The sequence below is a fragment of the Anarrhichthys ocellatus genome, unplaced genomic scaffold, assembly GCF_004355925.1.
Source record: "Anarrhichthys ocellatus isolate YVR2014 unplaced genomic scaffold, GSC_Weel_1.0 scaffold13, whole genome shotgun sequence".
Classification (NCBI taxonomy): domain Eukaryota; kingdom Metazoa; phylum Chordata; class Actinopteri; order Perciformes; family Anarhichadidae; genus Anarrhichthys; species Anarrhichthys ocellatus.
Window position 1 is genome coordinate 1,523,252 of NW_022280043.1, and position 19,716 is coordinate 1,542,967.

At 42.5% G+C, this 19,716-nt stretch overlaps 1 protein-coding gene across 3 annotated transcripts in view; it reads left to right on the forward strand.

Annotated features, from left to right (window-relative positions):
* The window catches only part of nphs1 (NPHS1 adhesion molecule, nephrin), a 68,290-nt gene that overhangs the window by 14,786 nt on the left and 33,788 nt on the right, over window positions 1-19,716 (forward strand). The window contains exon 1 of one of the 3 annotated variants that reach the window (XM_031852478.1): window positions 17,692-17,788. The exons of the other annotated variants lie outside the window; for them this stretch is intronic. The gene's annotated coding sequence lies outside the window, so the exon portion shown is untranslated. Of the gene's footprint in view, window positions 1-17,691; window positions 17,789-19,716 lie in introns of those variants that run through there. 3 annotated transcript variants of the gene reach the window in all.

Here is a 19,716-nt window from a genome sequence, read left to right on the forward strand (position 1 = left end):
ATACACAAACTGACTAGAAATCCATGCTAGGCAAGGGTGGACCCTGTCAGATTGATGGAAAAGTCCCCCTGGCACACTTTTTTGTCTCCAACAACTTTTAAAAACATTTACATAGACCCCCCCCTCACTCCCAAAAGCTTCTTTCTCTACCACCTCCTTGTCTCCATCCTGCACAGCCAGAGCAGCACATTGTCCCTGTTAATGGAGGGAGGGTGTAACTTATGTGTCATTGTGTGAACAGTCATCAGTGCCTGACAGTGGTCTATAATGACAGAAGGCCGTTTTCTCACTCAGCAAGGACTCAACAGTGGACTGCAAAGAATAAAGGTCACCGTATGCCTCATGCATTGGTTGAAATGCTAGCGCCATCAGTGTGAGCATCCAAAGTGCATCATTGTGGCTTGTGGAAACATCGTGATCTGCAGTAGTTCCAGCTGTGTGCAGCTCCTTGGCTTGTGATCTGTTCAACTAACAGTTCTATAGAAAAAAAAAAAAACATGTTTGTTTTCTATTTTGTACACCAACATGTTTTACTTTGTTATAATGACCCAAACTGTGCAGATATGCGAGTGCCAAGATAAAGAACACAAGCTTGATTATTTAAACAGTGCCAAATAAAGAGTTGTCTCTGCACAATCCTAAAGAGACCATTCCCTCTTTCAACAAGATCATATCTCTTACATCTCTACAGTATTGCCCAAAACCACCCACATTAGTTGAAAATATAAATATTAAAGTGATATTGTTCAGTTATTAAACAGCTACATAAGATACTACAAAATGTATAAGCTCTCTATCACAAGCTGTCCCATGTTTTAAGCAGAAAGATGTTCTTTATTTATGTATGTTTCTAATACAAAGTTTACAGCATGGTATACAGTACATGGTGTCACAGTGACCGTTAAAAGTATATGGCTCTGGCATAGTAATAGTTAATATGTGGCAGTTCAATGAGAACTTGCTAGATTCTTTAACAAGAAGCACCAACATGTAACTGTCCAATAGAATACTGTATACCACATCTTCAGTTCAATGATTATTGGTCATTGTTGAACATGTAAACAAACGAATGCATCAACTTTCAGTGTGATCATAGGTGTACTGAGACCTTAAGGGGACGATAGCGGTTGCAGACTCGACCCGTTTGGTTTCTCCTCTCCAGTGAGTCAGTTGCTGATCTTCTATCTTTACCAGCAGAGCCATGAGCAGTGAGAACACAGAGCTATCCTGGGAAATTACCCTGTCGACAGACGGCACATTGAGACTTCGTTACCACAACCACCCAACCTAGTGCCTCTCCAGCCTGATCGAACGAAGCAACTCTCCATGACAGGGTAAACAAAGCAGACTCACCGGTATGATGAGGAAAGGAAGTTTTTTTTCATGTGATCCAACCGCTGCAAATCTCTGAATGCCTATGTCATTTTGTGTGTTCATGCATTAGCGTTTACAAGTGGAAATGTCGAAGGAAGTCTCTTTGTTTTAACTATATAAGTACTGTATGTTTATTCTCTGTGTGGGTTTCTTAATAAGGGTATTGTATATGTACATTTTTCTGGATGTGTCCATATCATTATACTGTATACCATATAATATATTCCTGTGTTTTGGTATTTGTATTAATGTAAATATTTGTGTGTGTTTATACTATTTCTGTGTGTGTGCGCCTTTCTTTCTCTGCCTGTTTGTGTGCTTCAGGCGGCGAAGACTGTCTGTGTTGAGGAGAAAGAAGAGGCAGAGGAGAGGTGTAAGTCGGAGACTGCAAGTAAACAACCTGCAGTAAGAACAGCAAGTGTCAGTCTTCCCGTCTCTCTCTCTCGTCCACTGCGTCCGTGCCTTCCTCTTTTACTTTACATTCCTGCGCTTAAACAAACAAAGCAATTGTGCTGCAAAGTCACTGAAGAACTCGTTCAGCAAACTTCCGGGCTTTTTGTGCCTAAATTGATAATTGAATCGACTATCACGATGTTATCAATTAGGGTGTTCATCCCCGGCTTCGAATCAAACAGTTAATTGGCTTGTGCCACAGAGAGGTTGAGATGGAGAGCAGACTAGTGCAGGAGGGACTGTTGGATTACTTCACATGGGCTCTCAGACCTATTTGCATTGTGTCTGACTTTAAGTCCTTGATTGCCTTCCTGGTTCAGAAATTGCTTGGGTGCGAGCAGCACACAGGTTGGGTTTGGACCACGGTGACAAATCCTGACTATTTTAGTGGAGAGGGCAGGAATGCATATAGAGCGCACACAGCGGGTTATATCCCAGCTTTGATCCCAATCTTTCAGACAGATGCATGCAGGTTTCTCTTCCATTAAACACCCTTTCTTACTTTTTATCCAATGTCTGGAAAAATTCTTTGCCACCTGCAGTCAGCACTGCTTTGTCTGAGCACACAGAGCAAAGCATTTCAAGTCCGAGCAACCCTGCCGTATTGATCCACCCCACACCTTATTCCATTTTGTCCTCTAAAACATGGCTTTTCAGTTGGTTGACTTCTATTCAAAGCTATGCAGTGAGACCTGTGTCAATGGGGAAGCTTGACTTCATTCCATAGATCTGGAAGCCCCCTGGGGGTTAAGCATAGGCTGCTAGACCATGACAGGCAGGGGGCTAATAGGCCGGATAGGATTGGATAAAAGAAGAAGGGGGGGGGGGGGTGGTTTAAAAAAAAAAGGGAAAAAAGTTTTAAGACCAGGACATTGCCATCTGCTTTTGTGGTGATGAGCATCAAAGCCTGAAGGAACCCTGTTGGGGTCCCTCTTTCAGATGGCCGTCCTACATATGGGCTTCATATTTCACCGGGACAGACAGTCAGCAAGGCCCATTGGGCCACAGCCGAGGCCGCTATTCTGTCTCCCCGCATGGTTTCCAGCCTTTGAGAAGAGCAGCGAGATCGCTTTTATTTCTCCTGAGAAATGTGGCTAATAAATGACCAGGCTTGACCCGGAGGATTTGGGCCTGCACCCCCACCTCACTAAATGAAGTGAAGGTATGGAAGAAGAGGGGCTCTGTGGGAAAGTTACTGTTGAGAGAAATGTTGGAGAAATGGGTCAGTGCATGGCTGCAACGACATGCTCCCAGGGTGATTAATTATTGAAGTGACTAATACTACATTTGCCCTGTAGCACTGGGGGCTTCAGTCTACATTTGTGACACCAAAACAATAATCAGCCCTGCTGTATCTTTCATATCCATCTAGCCCTCTTGAGTTTCCCTGTCTCCACGACTTCCTTTTAATTCCCACTCTGTTATTTTGCCCTTGCAGACTTCTGTTTTCCCCTTCTGTCTCCCCCACTTGACAAACGCAGACCTCATTATCTAATTATGCCGTTTCACTCATTTTCCCTATCTCTGTCCCTCCCTTCCTCTGCCTCTTTCAGCGCCTTCTCTTGTTTCCCCTCCATCAGTAGCATAGCCTCCATCTATAAGTGTGCTAATTGATGAGAAATGTGAAGGCCAGACACATAATATCAGTGCTGATGGAAACCAGCCACTCTTGTCTAACTCCACTTCTCCTTTTGCTAGACTTTTCCTGCCTCAAGGTAGCATATGGCATTCTCTCAGACTGCTGGACTCCTTGGCCTCCCACACAACACTGTGCATCCATCTCTCCCTCACTCACAGCTCCTTTATGGGCTCTCCAACAGTTATTTTCTCCCGTACCCCTCTCCCCTGATACTGTGCAGAGCCCCATCCCTCCAAATTCTATTTCACACAGCGACACTTCAGTGACGCTTACTGCAGAGATGGCTCAGGTCTGGCAGTTGGTGAGAGGAGGGCGGTCGAGTCTGGAAGGCACAGCCATTAGTTAAATATTAGCCAGACTGTGCTCTATTCCCCCAACATCCAGGGGAGGGGTGCGAGAGCCATATCCTTCCAAAACAATGGGCCATGAGGGGATGACTTTGTGCCCTCATGCTCAGATATATGTACACGCACACAAACACAAATTTCCCTTCCTTCCAAACCCATACAGATGGCGATCTCTTTGTTCTATTTTGTACATAAGGTGCAGTGCATCTTACCCCTTGAGAGATTTGTTTACCTTACCAAAGTACAAGCAGCAGGTGTAACAACAATGCAGGTGAGGTCACAAGCAACAAAAGACAAGGCCCACAATTACACAGTTGTACAAAGCAAAAACATGGTGGATATGTGTTGTGCCTGCAGATGTAGAAATACAGCAGTGAGGACAAAAGTTAGGTCCCACAGCAAAACTAGAACAGATGGTTACACACAGTGGAAGCACATATTCGTGCACCTTTTTTTGTATTGTGGCAAGAGGAAAGTGAAGAGTTATTTCCTGCTCAATAAAAGTCACAGTCTTGCTGATGATCACTTGGAGGTAGATATCGCTTGCTCAGGTATTTCTGTTGTCAAGCGCAGCATCTTTAAATTACAGTCGGACAGCTGTTTTATGTTTCTGATTTGACGTGCCTGTGCAGACCACAAGGAACAGTTCATCCTTGAAATGATCGGTCTGAATGGAAAGAGTTGTTAAGATAAAGAGGATTTTGTGTAGTTTGTTTTGCCTCCAGATTGGGAAACATTCTTTGTTGATTATAATGAGAACACTGTGGACACCATATAGGTCAGTGTTTGAGGTCTTGCTAGGAGCGTTGCTTTGTCTCTGTGTTTCACTCGGTTTGTGTGCGTGTCTCTCTCCAAGCCGTGGTGTATGGTGTGTGGGAGCCACAAGACACACACATACGCCGCACAGGATTCATGCTGTTTTCTGTGGTGAAGGGAGTGTAGAATTCATACTGTGAGACTCAGAGATCATCTCTGCTCTGCCCAGGAAGCCTCTGGTCAGAAACAGCTATCTCAGCACACTCAGTCTTCTCATTTTTTCCCTGCTCTTTCCTCTACTGTAACTTCCATATAATGTCCATCATGTGGTACTCCACTCTTCAGGTAACTTAAAGCAGTTGGTGCTAAAATTGGAAACAGTCTGATGCATGACTTAGTAGTCTGAATTCAACCCTTTTTTTCTGGCGGCACCTAAGCAGTCACCTAATGTCTCTTCTTTTTGTTGTGTTTTTGACAAGAGAGGTGGTTGGAGTCGGATATTTGAGCTGGTGACGAAACGGGCCATTTACATTTGCCAGCTTTCAAAAGCACAGTGAGCATAAATTCACCCTCCTCCTGTTTCTTAGTGGAACCTGACTATGTATCTACGGGGAAACACTATACTAGATAAGTAAAAACAACCCAATGGAAATGGATAGAAAGATGGATAGATTCTGAACTGCAAACTACCTCCTGTTGCCACACCCATGTTTCAAGCTTTGCTTTTTATTGTTCCCGAGACTCCCCAGTGGAGTCAACTGGGCAGGCACAGGTGTGAGCAATTACTGTAGTCTGATTCAGTAATGTACTCGCCTGCTCTCAGCTCTTTGCTCTCCCGAGTCCCAGACGAGGCCCATTGGGCCGGCAACAGTGCAATTAGTTCAATTTTGGTAGAGTTGATTCATCCAGCAGCAGCCCCCAATGCACATTCTCACTACAATAAAACACAGAACTAGGAAATAGGCCTAATCCTCACTTTGGCACTGAAGTTTTGCATAGCATTAAATTAATCCACTGTGTCAGCCTCAAATACACTCCCAGAATGCAGTCCAGAATTGGGATTTTTGTTAAAAGACATTTGTAGTTTTTGCAATTACGGATATTGTAGTGTTCTCGTTCAGTGTGTCGAAACTCCGATTTAAACACCGAGCTAAACCACAGTTAATGAAGACAGAGTCGTAGTAATTTTCACCCTTTTTACTGTCACTTTGTTCCTTTAACATGTTGTGTGGTGAAAACTGAAAATACAAACAATACAAAATATTCAGTCTTATTGTAAATACAAACATACATAGATCATTTGAACATCAACAAACATTCATAAAAAACACTGGCATTGTTCCAAACTTACATATAACACAAACCTATTTAAGTGACACATCAAACCCATTTGTCAAGACAACTGTACTGATATAAAATGCCCACTATGTCCAATGTCAAGTAGAGTACTTACAGCATTGCTCCTAGGATGCTTCCAGGTGGATGCGAGCAGATTAGACCTCTGAGCATGTGGCTCTCTTTTGTTTGACTTCAACCAATGAAGCTACCAAAACCGGAAGTGACACTCCGGAAGTGACAAAACAGGAAGTGACAAAACCGGAAGTGATCATGACTTGAACGAAAAGACAACATTACAATACTATCTTTTCGTTTTGTAATGAGCATAAACAAATTATCTATACAAAGTAGAAAAATGCCTTTAAAGGCAACACAGATATGTCTCTGATACATTTCACCTGTAGAGTGCAAAAAGCCCTGGTGTAGGATGCCCAATTCCACTTTTGATAACCAAAATTATCTTTGCCTAAATTTGTATTGATAAACAAATCAATGAATCAACTAATTGTTTGTATCATGCCTATAGTCAAACACCTTTTGTTGTTATGGGAGTTGGGATGATTTAATTCAGCACATACAGTAGCTGACAGTTGTTTTTTTTTAGTGGTCAAGATATGCATTTAAAGGAGTTAATTAGATGAGAAGATTGATACTGCTCACATATTTGTCTGTCAAATATGAAGCACAGGATATGTTAGCTTAGCTTAGCATATTTAAAGGAAACAGGATAAATAGCTAGCCAGAAATTTGCCTAACATCTTTTCTAATGGTAACAAATCAACACGTCATATCTCGATTGATTTTTAACCTGATCTCTATCTATCCCTTTTAGGGAAAGGAATGGGCAGTATTGAAATTCCCCTACTGACGATACTGCTTTAAGAAAAACAACAGAGATGCACAGAGGTATGAATATCTATGGAATGGAGACGCATGTTGCAATACCCAAAAATGGCCACAACATATAGTTGGGAAGAGCTATTTCACATTAGGGCAGGCTGAGATCAGTAGCCTAAATCAGATCAATCATCTGTTAGTCACTGACCTTGTACAGTCTCGGCCCACACTCATGATTTAGGGTTGATTCCTCACCATGATAGGTGACTTTTAAGATTGTGTTGTTTCCATCTTTAGTCCCAACTTGTTCATCAGACAGCTTACAAATCACTGCTTTCACCTGCTCTGGCTCTCCTTTTTCGTCAGTCGCCAAACAGGGGCATTTGCATTCTTTTTGCTTACGGGAGCTGACATTTTTCATAACATGGACATTCAAATTAATATCATCAATAACTTACAGAAACATTGTGTGCAATAGTCCATCGGCTTCCACCTTGTCTTCCCCTTTCCCTCTCAAACACACAAACTCACAGCGAGCGACGCAGCGCTGTGTCCTCGTCTCTGTAATTATCTCAGTCCTCAGGTTAGATGTCCACTTTTATTAAAAAATATATATAATTTCCAAAATTCAAAACATATTTTTAGCGAATGAAATATTCTGCTTCAATCCAAACTTGTTGCCGTTTAAGAAATGAGAAAGAGAAGTGAATGAGAAATAAAAAAAACGAATCTGTCATTTGACGTGATTGAGGCAGTTGAATGCAAAGAACAACTACGGGCTTCTATTTCAGCTTGGATTTCTCTGGGTAGCCAGGGGCGTGCTCTAGATCCTGCTCTTAAACTGAACTTCCTTCTCTTTGCTTGTATTGCGAACCTGTTACGTTTCCAACAGCAAAACTGGCATCCCAAAATATGAATGCTGGGGATGTTTTTGACAAGGATTGTTACAGTGTATGTTTTACAGTGTTTCTGGAGATGTGGATATTCAGCCCCATTAACTTGTGCCAGAGTATATGGCCAACCTCCAGAGAGCCTGTGTGCATTATTATGCATGGAAGTTTTACTCCACAGTTGGACAGAGTTGTGCTGAAAATATTCTTCAGGATCCCAAAGAGACTGCTGTTTTGAAGCCTCGAGTTCAGCAATTCGGCCGTCGCCATCTTGGATTACGGCCATCACCATCTTGACTTTTTGCAACCAGTGAACAGAAGTTACCATAATTGGACTGCAGAGGAATGACATACAGACGCCATATACGGCTCTGGTGGTGGCAGTGACCTGTCAATCACAGTAATCCCGCCCTAAAGCATGTGCCGCTTTATGGTGGATCTTACTCTAAATGGTACCATCATTTACTAAATGAACATCATGCTGTGTTGAAGACTTCAACTGAGACCATGTTTACTGAGGTAATAAATCATGTGAGAAGTACGGTCATTTTCTCATAGACTTCCATAAAATCAGACTTATTTTTGCAACCAGAGGAGGCCAGTAGAAAGAAAACAAGTTTTGCTGAATTTATTGCTTCAAAATGGACATTTACCATCAACATTAATTGGGAATGCACATAAATGGTGGCAAACTTTTCTTTTCTTTGGTATAAAAACTAAAGTGTAAGAATGTCCATTTGTGGTTTTAAAGGGCGTTATGTGCTGAACTATTTCTGGGCTGGGGACTTCCAGTGAATCCCTGGAGGCGCTGCTGGTTGCCTTGCATCCTCACGGTGACAACCAGACTTTCTTTTACACTTGATTTTTTTATGGATTAAACGTGCATATAACTGAGCTTTAGACATGTCTGAATGTAAAAGCATTGGCATATTCCTAAAAAATCAAGCCATTATTTTAGCTTCTATTAGTCTGCTTACCTACCTGTGACTAACAACATACCCACATACCCAACATTCTGGCTTTCTTATAGATTCCCCCAAAGTGAGAAGCCTATTTATAGTTTTTATACAATTTCTACATGATGTGATGGTAATATACTGTATTTTGTAGCTAATAATTAAATAAAAATTCAGTTCACACATTTTTCACATCAGTACTCGGGTCAATGGCCTTCATCATTATGTATGCATGTTGAAATATTTAGTCTACAATATCCCAAGCCTGACTGTGAAGATGTCAGCACATAGCATGTGAGCCAAAGTGGCGGCTCTGATACATAGCACACTTACCCCATTCACAGTAATTGAGATGCAATCCCTCGCCCATATGCCGTGTATTTGCCATGCACACTCAGCAGTACACACATGTCCATAACCCTTTAATCAATTAGTCTTTGGGTTGCATGGGAATGTCGGCTGGTTGCACTCAGGAACCCCTCCAGTTCCACACACACACACACACGCACACACACACACACACACACACATACAGGCAAATCACACTAAATCTCCAATCCTTCCCCGGACATCCTCTTATACCCTTTCTTCTGGATGAAGTCTAGTCGCAAAAAAAATATAAAATGAAATAAGCATATTGCACAGGATAAGCAGATTAAGCTCAAAGCGTATATGGCATGTAGCTGATATTGTTTATTGAGCCTGTGTCTAAAAATCTGCTTATTTCTTGCCATGTGTGGTCTCAAAACATGCATGCTCTACTTGAGGTCACAACTTGCTGTAAATGAACCCTATAGCTACCCACCTAGCACACCACCTCTCACCACCTTGCGAGATCAGAATGCATGGCCTGTAAGGTACTTTACCTTTTGCACTGTTTAAGCAGCCTGCACACTCATTTAAATAGCTTGATTACTTTATTTCAATATGTGTGTGTGTAAGTGGGCTCATGTGTTTATGTGTGAGAGAGAGAGAGAGAGAGAGAGAGAGAGAGAGAGAGAGAGAGAGAGTTTACCGCGGTAACATAGTGTTCTCTGGCACTTTTAATTTTTTTCGATTATAGCTGTATGTGGAGCCTGGCTTATTTGTTATTATATCATCAAGTCTGTGCTTATTTTAATAAGGCTTATAATGAATGGCACTATTAGAGTGCTGAATTCAGGAATGTGCACAGGCAGAACAGCACTGATTGCCCATTCAGGTTTTCCACCCTGTTTTCTTAAAGGGGGTGGGGGGGTCTCAGGACTGATTCACATTATAATTAAAAATGTCCAACCATCCATATGCAGTTTTATTTCTGTATATGTTTGGCCCTGGAAGGGAACCAGGAACCATTGAATGTATGTGCTTGTTATTCTAACTTCATAGTGTTGTGCCTCGACAGTTCGTCGTGCAAAGCAAAAAATAAAACAACAAAAACATTCATCAAAAGTTATTCAGTCTACTGTTTATCTTCAGTCGATTTTCAGCCTTCGACAGATTTCACGCTCCCTGTTTAGGACCTTTCACGATGCGATTAGGAACGTATAATACAGTTTTAATCAAAAATCAAATATTTGAATCAAATCAAATGTTATCTATCACACTTCCCCTGAATATTCAATATACCTTTCAAAATAAAATCACATTCAAATATTTTGTATGATTCAAAACACTGTTCAATGCAACTTTAATCAGCACATTCTCCTTCGTCTTTGCTTGGTTTCTCACACTTTTGCAATTAAGCAAGCATTTCTTTTGAAGTTGATTGCCCCCTTCTTTCTCGTTGCTTTTGTCTGTAGTTATTCAAATGAGAGCATAGCGACCTGGCATACCACCCTGTATTGTGCCTGCTGAGTTTATACCACTGCTATAGAGCATAAACAAAGAGTGTTTAATTAGGTGCCTTGCACTTTATTAGTCCTTAACTCATACTTAACACACATGCATGCATACACACAAACACACACACCAGCATCCCTCTTGAATACACACACTGCCTGTGTTACAGTGCTAACTTATTGAATAATGAGGCTCTTGCTTGGCTTGAACAAAGAACTGGTAAACTGCAATGAGGGCCAACTTGTGTGTCTGCGTGCACTTTTGTTTGTGTGTATTTGTGTGTCTTTTTGGATGCTGACAAGGAGGAAGAGCTTGTTGAGAAAAATGTTTTCTTGGCCAGAAAACAGCAGCTTTTTTGCTAACTGGCCTTTTTTTGTCAGGATAACAAAGAGAAGCGGAAATATGCAACATTTAAAATCTTAAACTGGTGAAACACCTTTATCTTTTAACATACAGGCACATGTGTAGACATCCTTTGTCTGCTTGCTTTTCTCTAACTTGGCTCCCTCCTTTGTCCCTTTGACAACTTTGGCCCAGTAGACTCTTTAGGCCGGTCACCATGGAGACCCACCCTGAAGTGGCTTGGGAGTGGTGCGGGTCAGCGGAGGTCAAGCCGAGGGACTGTTTTGGTAAACGGAGCACGCTTCATTAGGCCTTTTGGCTTGAGGTTCATTAAAACTGCAGGAGAGGACATTCCAGGAGACTCTATTAACCAAGCAGTGACACGCTGTCAGGCCAACAGATTTCAAACATCTTGTGTTAAACCCCCCCCTCCACACACAAACACAAAAGCACAAATCCACACATATACAAAACATACTTGCACATGCACAAAAACAAGTGTAGACCTCATATACACGTGCACAAACACGCACACTCTCCCAAATCCCTGTGTCTTCTGCGGCAGTGCTGCCTCACTCTACCCAACACACACACCCTCCCTCACACAAAAGCCTCCATCTGTTGGCCCGTTCAACTTTCCCTGGCGGCCCTCTGGGGGTTTTGAGTCTGCAGATGGAGGGAAACCACAGTCACCCTGCCATTGCTCCTGTGACACCTTCAGATCAAAATAGATATTCAGAAGCAGGGCAGAAGAAGGAGGGAGTGCTAGAATGTTTTGGGAGTAAAGGAAGGAAAATAAACATTTTTTTTATGAAGGATGAAGCGTTACAGAGGTAGGTTAAGGGTTAGATGATTAGGACAGAGTGACAGGGTGAGATGAAGTTGTATGTGTGGAAAGAAAGTGAGAGAGAGCACAGGGAAAGAATAAAAGAAAGGCATATGCTCTGCAACCTGCTAGCAGTCCATATAATTTTAATCTTATTGTTCAAGTGGAGCACATGCCAGATAATGCGACGAAAATGCCTTAGAGGATTCTATCCGATTGAGGCACATGCCATAAGTAAATCAAAACAGTTAGTTTTGATCAAAATGCAAGCTATGGCACTTCAGAGGGAGCCTGTCAGATCAGTGCTTTTAGCTGTCTACTGTATAAGCAGGTATAACTGGATTATCCTTGTGTTTCGGTTGGCAAGCCTTATCATGTCGGCTCTATGGTTGGTCAGTTCAAACTGGGCAGATTGCGGTTTGCAGAGAAGGGGTTTAGCCTCGTTTGGAGCCCTGATATGTTAATTAAAGTGGATTTTACAAAAATGGGACGGGCAGGATGGCAGACTCCACCTCAACAACGCCATAAGCCCTTCTGTTGGCAGAGGTGTATTCTGGCCTGATTGTGTGTTTTTTTTTCATTGTCTGTGCTCATGTACTTCTATCCCTGTGAGAACCAGTTTGAGCCTTTCAGTACGAGGACATTTAGAAGTGAGGTCATTTTGGCTTGTGATTAGTTTTATTAAAAAAAAAAAAAAGTAAGGATCCACACTCGTTGCTCTGTTAAAAATGATATCATAGCGTCATGATATGAGACATTTGCTGTGCCACAAAATAAGAAAAAGTAAAAACGTTGGAATGGATTAATGGAGTTTAGATGGCCATTTCTGCAGCATATCATGTAATGTCACACCACCATATATCCTCGATTGTTCCCACACCTGGTTATCTGCACTGCATTGTGCTTATGGTCATTATGAAATGGTTTGGTCTGCGGCAGGTAATGTGCACAGGTCAGTCTGCAGTAGCCTATTGACGTTTTTATCTTGTAGCTTTCTGCCAGCACAGCTAAAATATAAGTTGGTCAGTTTTGTGTGACAGTTAAGGTCGATAAAATATGAGGCACGCTTGCAGGTGGCCGGCCGTTTTCTTTTGCAGCTACTGTGATTTAGATGGACCATTTCTTAAATACTTTCCAGTACATGGTGTACTTTCTTTGGTATATTTGGCCGTACAAATAATAAATCAAGTTTAATTTATTTCAAATTCTTGCTTTTTGCCACTTCCTAAGGTTCCTGTTGCACAAAACAGAAGTATTACCTTAAAATAACAAACAGTCACACTTAATGATGAAAACAGCAAATCCACCTCGACAACCACAGCACTCCATTTTTGAAGACAATACTTGGCTAAGTGCAGGGCTCCAAATTGCAATTGTTGCTTTCAATCAATAGACATATTGTCTATGCATTGCATAACGTGCACTACATTTAGAGATTGTCCTAATAGGAGCCTTGCCTTGGCTCCCAGGTTGAGGTGACAAAACTCCTCCAGCAGAAATCCTTGCTCGATAATAATCACAAGTACTGTAAACGGAATTTGTATTGTTCAATCACTCCTTTGAAACGGCATTGCATGATCTCCTTCAGTAATAAAAAATAATTCCGTTCTCCTGAGGAGAAAGAAATTGCTAAATCTTCACCTCTCCAATACTGTGAGGGAGAGGTGAAGGGAAACATTACTGCTGACCTCTGCTCACTGAAGTTAAAGTTATAGTGGTGAGAGTTATTGTAATGTTTGGGAGAAGAAAGAATCCAGTCATTGGAGGCTCTTTCATAAAAGCTGTTGAAGTGCAGTTGTTTGTAGGGGGCATACATTTTGTTTTGGATGTGTGTGTGCACCCTGTGTGTGGGTGTATTTGTGAACAGCAGAACATAAATAATAGAACACAAGGGTTTTTGTTATTAAAGTGGCCTTTTATTGCTTAATAGCTTTTGTTAAAGGCTTGCTTTGGATCCATTCAATATTGTTTCCTTCCATTCCTTGTTTTTTGCCCCCATTTTTAGCATGGCCAGATTTAGCTCAGTTTCATCCTCTAATCCTTCTGTTTTGTTACCGACACTGGGAGAACAGCCTGGGCTGTGTGGCTCAGCCCCGCCTGTCAAAGCATATAACATCTCTCACCAGGATCAGGTTATTGCCTGAGCTCTGTGTATCTTTATATTGCATTGCTTATGATAGTAGGCTCTGGTGTGTGTGTGTGTGTGTGTGTGTGTGTGTGTGTGAGCGTGCTTGCCCCATGCACATATGTTTGTGCGTGTATTTATTGTACATGGATGAGGTGACTCCGAATGAATGAATGGGACACACAAGAGTGGATATAACAATTGTCTTTTTTCTGACCTCAAATTTCAATATTGTCCCCTCATGTCTGTTCCGCCCTCCCTCTCCAACTACCGCCGTGTTCGCCTCTCTCTCTACGTTCGTCCATCACCACAGTGGGGCGATAGATGGGGTGGTGGAGACGGCGAACGTTAAAGTTTGTGGTCCGTGGACGGACAGCTCGGCATGAATATCAGTGGCACAGAGTAAAGCGCTGGGAATTGGATGAGCGAGAGCGAGGGAGGCGTCAGCACTTTACCTCCCATGCATTTTCACTCAGCCGGATTGAGTCTTATTATCTGACCCCGCTGCTCTCCCCTCAGTGAACTAATAATATTGTTTCAGTGATCCTGTCCAGCCTCTGACCTCATGGCTTCACACAGGAATCTGTTGGAGAGTTTCCCGAAGACGTCTGGCACTTTTTAGCCTTTACTTTTCCCTTGGCCCTGGTGTGATCATATGCACTAGCAGCAACTCGGTGATATTTATTTTTGCTGTCTGAATGTTACTGCAATTGTATTAGCATCATAATGCCATCAGTTCTATATCTGATGCTGTTAATTAGTCTGGTGAAGATTTGATCTAATAGCAGATCTTCTCACAGTCGCTCAGTAAGCCTCGTCATGTTGTACTTCACCTAGACAAATATCTGTATAAATCCTCATCAACGAGATCTCATTTGATTGGCCGACAGTGCGTGTTTGTTATTAACAGCCGAATCAAAGTTGCAATATCAGTGAATTAACATGGTTATGTAGGAGCTTGTTAGGCAGCTGAGGTAAATGGGGGAGATTTGAGAAATAATCCTTCCCCAATCTGGTCACCACAGCTGGTTGTCTCAAGCCCCTCCATCCATCCTGACAAACACACACACACACTCGCCCAGCTCTGAGCTACATGTGGCTGCCAACATGCGAACACAGAGATGGGGATTGAAAGGGAACAGCAAAGTGTGTGTTGGTGTGTTTAATTGGGTTTTTCCAAATCCGTCTTCACCCCGATACATGTCCTTGTCCATGTCAACATGCTCCAGCTTCACGCCGCCTACAGTTCAGCCAGAGCACAGCAACCTAAGAATTTCTGCTTGCAAACTTTGCCAGTGGCACAAGGTCCCTATTCAGACTTCATCACAATAGCATACTTTTGAGGGGATTAAGCATGAAGCAACAATGTATGCTGAAAGTCCTCTTATCTCTATGTGCTACTGTTATTTTTGTGATGCTATTAATTGTCCTTTCTGGTTGCTGGTGATGCATGCGCTCGCCTGTAAAATCTCCTTCTCCTGTGGTCAACTGGAAGCCAGATCGGCTGGGGGTAACAAAAAAAACATGTTGACCTTGTCTACAGATTTAGAACTAATATGGCAGCTGTACTGTGGCAGGCAACAGAAGCCGGGGCTCCAATCAGATCATCAGGTCAGATGGCTGTAGTTAATGCCGAGGCTCAGAGTGTGGATGTAATACTTTCCAGCTCAACGCACAAAGATAATTTTGCGGGCCTTTGTCGAGACCCCGTCAGTAGTCTTGAAGGTTTACTGAAGCCCCTTTTCATTAAATTAACCACTTCCTAAGAACTGTGGGCGCTGAACTGGTTAAATCCTCTTCTTATTTTTGGTGTGGATAGCATATTGGGCGTTGAATTTCTCTGCCTGTCTAAATTGTAAGCTACTGCCTCCAAGCTGTCATATCTATTTTGTAATTAAGCATTTTTTTCTTTATTTTGACAAGTGACAGAATGCGAGCTGCCACATTGCTAATGGCGATTTGGATGATTTAAGCACGCCTCCTACACCATGCACCTTCCACACAAACACTGTACACACATAGGCATACACAGGAACTATAAACACACAAAATATTGCATGCAGTCTCACTCCTACACCACTTTTCTGAATCAATCTCCTGGACATGACCCCATCTTTGCCTCTTCACATATTGTGTTGCTTTCCACCGGAGTGCTTATTGCTTTCTTGATTAATCTTCCTCCTTCCTTTCCCTGCCGCACTGGTCTGAGTCAGTAGACTTCCTGTTGGTTTTCAAAACAACTCTTCATGTCAGCCTTCCTTCCTCCCCCCCCCCCCCACCCCGCCTTCCCGTGCTCCTCCCTCGTCTTCTATTCATCACTCCACAGCCCATTTTACAGTATCTTTCTGTCTCCTTCCTCCATCCGTTTCTTTCGCTCCATTACCTTGCTCGTTCACGTCCCCTTCATCTCACCCTCTGCCTGTCCAACCTCCTGACATGAATTCTTTTTACCCTCTTACTGTACTTCCCTACTCTTTCCTGCTTTTCCCCTCCCACCATTCATCTTCAGGTCCTCTGTCCGTTTCCCTTCCCTCCCTCACCAGCTCTCTGTCAGGCCCCAGCTCTCTCCCTCCTCTTCCTTCGTCTGGCAGTGGAGCGGCTCCACTCTTGCTGACAGTGCTGTTTGTGTGAACTCAGTGCTGAGCTTCACAGCCCCCTCGCCTCCCATTGCTCCCCCCCCCGCCTCTACACCTCATCCTCCACCTCCCTCCCTCTTTTCCTCATGCCTCCCACCTACATACGCCTCCAGGCGGGGGAATTAACCTTCCAGCCCTGGGCTGCTGGGCTTAATGTCTGTCTGTGGGGCCAGCTCTGGCTACACAACCCAGCTGCTAACATCTGGGCCACACACACACACACTCACACCGCCCATACACTTACACTACACAGAGAGCTATACTGGACACTGGCAATGTGCAGCATGGACAACATACGGTTACAGTCCTTGCATGTGTGCCGTTATACTGTGTGTCATTATCATTCTTTCTTTATTGCCTGCTGCACAAATGTGGGAGAAGCACTACTACCACATACAGCGGTTGGTCTGCCATTACTGCCTGCTGACCCATGGAACAACAGATGCAGCAGTCTAAATGCGTTTGTGTTTATACAGAGCAAATCGCTTGAACATATAGTCAACACGGAGCCATGGCACAAGCGTGGACTATCAGCAGATCAAATGAAAAATACATGCATGTGAAAAATAAACATGACCTTTAAGTTGTCTTGCTAGAAGAGCTTTCAGTATGTTCCACTGAGCAAATGGCAGTATTCTCCATCCGCCATTCAGTTGGAAGTATATAATTGACAAAAAGGGTGGGAGGGAAGAAATATTCAGAAAAAAAATATCAGATATCTGACTGTTGAAAGTGAATTCTTTGGCCTGTCTCCATCTCTGCAGCAGAGCAGATCACCCCAGGAGTATTTTGTATAGGAAATACGGTTATGTGGATACCTTCTATAACATTCATTATGTATGAGCATAAATGTTACAAACTAGCAGCTGTGAAGACATCCATGTTGCATCTGTATCTTTGAGGGCTGCATTGCTCCTTCCAACCCGCCACAGTGAAATGCTAAATATTGGGATCCATGAATACTCCGCAGAGAGGCAGAATAGAAAGAAACTAAAGGCCCGTTCCTCCGCTCTTATTACTGGCTCACTGCAACTTTATTACGCTTTTATAGTTATTTATTCAATTCTGCTGAAACAAGAGGTCCAACTAATTTTTAAATGGTCATTTTGTTACTGCGTGGCCTTAAAAGTATTAAAAATGAACTGAATCCTTGGGGGAGCCATTACATTGTTATTGTTTTTTTTACTTTTAGTCTCCTGTTCAGGTGACCCCTTTGTAACCACCACCACCAACACTTCTCATATGCACGCCTTCCTTCACACTTCAGTCTCTGCTACCGCCTCTCTCCCTCTCTTCATCTGTTTGCCTCCATCTTAGACTAAGGAGTGAGAGAGGAGGGAGTCCCATTGGCATTCTTTAACATCTCCGTTGCTCACTTGTGTTCAGAGAGCCATCTGTAGATCAGGAAGACAAAAAAGACGCTCCTGAGCCTCGGCGTCACTCAACAGGTAGGAGCTGCTCTCTGTCTCTCATGCAAATCCACATACGTATTCAAAGATTCCTAGCTTTTTTTAGAAGGAGATACCACCTCTCTGTCTGCCTGCCTCACACTCTTTCTTTCTGTGCACCCTAGGCAGGCAGATGTGCTTGAGTTGGTGGAGGTTGAAAGAAGGTTTTGCCTCTCTGTCTCTCAACTTTTTCATGGGGAGAGCAGGTTTGTGAGTGTGTGTGTGTGTAGCGAAGTCAGAGTAATCCAGTAAACTTGAACAGTTCGAGCTGAAGGGAGCGGAGACAAAGCACCTAACTTGCGTTTCTACTGGACATGTCCAGCTGCTGGACGAAGCCGAGTGATTTAGTCTATTCTCAAGGATGAGGTCTATTCTGTTTAGCACATCCAGCTAGGTCTCAATCATACTGCTTAAGGAATGCCATGTTTTAAAGCAAAATCCATGATTGGATGCAATTAGATTCTGATGATAATCTAATCTGAATCTTTTAGAAACCCTCTTTATCAGCAGTTCAGTGTTAAAGCAGCAATGGTTCACAATGCAGCTTCTTTAAGCTATTGTAATTGGAGCCACAGGCAACTGGTGACATTGGTAAGAAGTTGGTATTAAGATGTAAGACCACATCTGAATTGAATGCCCGCACGGGGTTTGAAACTTCATTTTCATGCACATTGAATGATTTCATGGGGTTTCATGTTAAATTGGTCTAGGATTGAGTGTATTGAGTCGTTTGATGGTGATATGAAAGATGCCATTAAAAACTTACCTGTCGGGGTCACGCTGAATGGTTCAGCTACTTCTAATGCCCTTGCGGGGAGAGTGGCAGACCTGTGTCTGAAAGCAAAACAAATTTCAAATCAAACGTTCTAATTTGCATTTGTAAGAAGCTGGTGAAGAACAAGGTCAAAAATCTGTGGCAATGATTGTATTGCTGTAGTAAAATTTGAGTCTTTCTTATATTTGAAGACAAATTAAATTTCCATTCGGTCTGGTATTTATCTAATGTTCCATTTGAAGCAACGGATAAATGACATGTCGAAATTATTCCACAAGCGCTAAACCATCCTAGATTTTTCATACAAAGAAAAAAAACACTTATCAGCAAATTAACATTCTTGCAACTGGCTGTATTTTTTCAAGCAATTAAGGTGGAGGCTGTTTCTGAGTCCCAATGAAAATTGGGACTCGTGAGGTCAGCAGCAACCTTTCTGTGTTGGCCAAACATTTCTTTGCTGCACCTGCTGTACCTGAGCTCTAAATCCCAAAGGAAGAGTTCTGGCTGTTTTCATTGTGCTGCAGATAGTGGAAAGAAATGCTGTGCTTCTTATCAAGAAATGGATAACTTTAAAGTGAATATGAGAAGTACTGTCAACATTAGGCAGGATATAATGATTGTGTATACCTATGTGAGGCGGTAAAAGAGAAAATATAGAAGATGGCCACTGTCAACCTCAGAAAACAATTTCTATTCATTGAAGAGGGAAATAATTACCCTAGTGTGTTTTCGAAGAGTATACTGGGGGCTCCGAAATACACAAACGTTTTGAGAGCGAAAAAAATAATTGAGTGTGAGTTAATTCTTATCAAAGCCTGTTGGAGTGCAACTAATCGACTGAGGGTAGCCGCGTCGAAGAGCTGCTGCCTTCAATTCATTGTGTCTATTCAGATGAGAAAATGTTTAGTTTTCAATTAAGTAAATCATTATTATTTGTTCCACTTCTTCAGCAGATACATTTAAGTGATTACAAACTTTACAAAAAAATGATAATCCACAGAGGGCTCTTCCAGGTCAAATAAGGAAGATTATTGGATGCAATGGGGACAGAACCACAGCACGGTATACAGACCTAATTCCAAACTGTCCCTGAGCTATTCTCATAAAGAGCATGACATGATGCTGACATCATGTATCCATGGAAAATGACCTG